Genomic DNA, 1,542 nt, shown 5'->3' on the forward strand with positions numbered 1-1,542 from the left:
CCCCCGATCCCCCTGCCTCGCCGTGGATCGCCGCCGGCGAGCACCGCACCCCTCGGGCGCCGTTGCGCTCTGTTTTCTCCGTTTGAAATTTCAAACCTGATAGGTGGAGCCCGCCTGTCAGCCTCTCAGTCACTTCTTTTAAACGAAACGTTATTCTGGATTTTTCCGCAGAGCCCTTGGAAACTTTCTGTTTCATTACAGATGGGTCCTTGGACCAAAACTCTTGTAACTTTTTAACAGAAAATGGTTTTTGATTGATTCCTTTTCTGTCACCTTTATTTTTCTGTCTAGTTTTTTGTCATATTTATTTGAAAAATATTTGGAACACTTTTCTGTACACTCACGGTATTTACGTTACGTACGTATTTCTCTTATACCGTTGATACCGGAGGAGGTGACAGAGCTGCAAACTTCACACAGTTAAACTCCGACTACTCCGAACCAGGCAAGCATGTTTGAACTCTTGATATGATGAGTGGTTGTTGCATTTTTGCATTTTTAGTATGGTCATGGCATGTTTATGAACATTTCCTTGAATGTTATATTTCATGCACATAAGTGGAAAGTATGTTTCGGAAAGCATTATGTTGTTGGCTACATATTTGCATGGCCATGTGTTGGCATGAGGATGGGTAAGATGGCAGGTTGTGACATGCCAGTCTTATGCCAGATTATTTGACTTCCGTGTCATCGTGAAACAAATCACATTCCCATTCATTCCTTCCTGTACTGTCACATGTTTTCCGAAAGGAATATGGCATAGTAAGTTGCAAATCATTTTCCTGGTACACACCAAATAGAGAGGCCGGGATGAGGGTTTCATGGCCCTAGATTAAAGCACGTCATCCGGTCAGGGGGCATGGGTGTTTCCGGTTGGGACCGAGAGGGGGGCACCCCTTAGAGCGCGCGTATACAAATTTGATCCCATGCTATTCGAGGTTGTGGCCTCCCCGCCTCAAAGTTTTTCTTGGACGTTGTCCAGGGTGATTCCTGGCATCGTGAGGTGAAATGGGTGTGTACTAGTTAAATGTGTTTCTACTGAAATACCATAAACGGAACTAGTCCTTCGTGACTACGGAAATCCGTTGGCTGTGGTCAGTTCATCCAAACTCTGCAGAGTCTCAAATCTTTCAATTATCTTGTACTTTGTTCAAGTACTATATTCATTTTATCTTGTCAGGTATCAGCCTGAGTGACAAAACTGCGGTGGGATTCATGTGGGATAAATCCAGTTAAAAGATTATTCTTGTGGATGGACTAATCCTGTTATTTACTTTTGTACCAGCCCTGTCTGTGACGTCGCTCAGACGTCCGACGGTGGCATAATCGTATTTACTTTTATTAAAGCCCTTTATGTAACGTCGCTCAGACGTCCGACTATGGCATTTCTTTTAAAGCCCTTTATGTGATGTCACTCAGACGTCCGACTGTGGCATTTCTTTTAAAGCCCTTTATGTGATGTCGCTCAGACGTCCGACTGTGGCATTTCTTTCAAAGCCCTTTATGTGACGTCGCTCAGACGTCCGACTGTGGCATTTCTTT

This window comes from Triticum dicoccoides, chromosome 1B, assembly GCF_002162155.2.
Source record: "Triticum dicoccoides isolate Atlit2015 ecotype Zavitan chromosome 1B, WEW_v2.0, whole genome shotgun sequence".
Lineage (NCBI taxonomy): Eukaryota > Viridiplantae > Streptophyta > Magnoliopsida > Poales > Poaceae > Triticum > Triticum dicoccoides.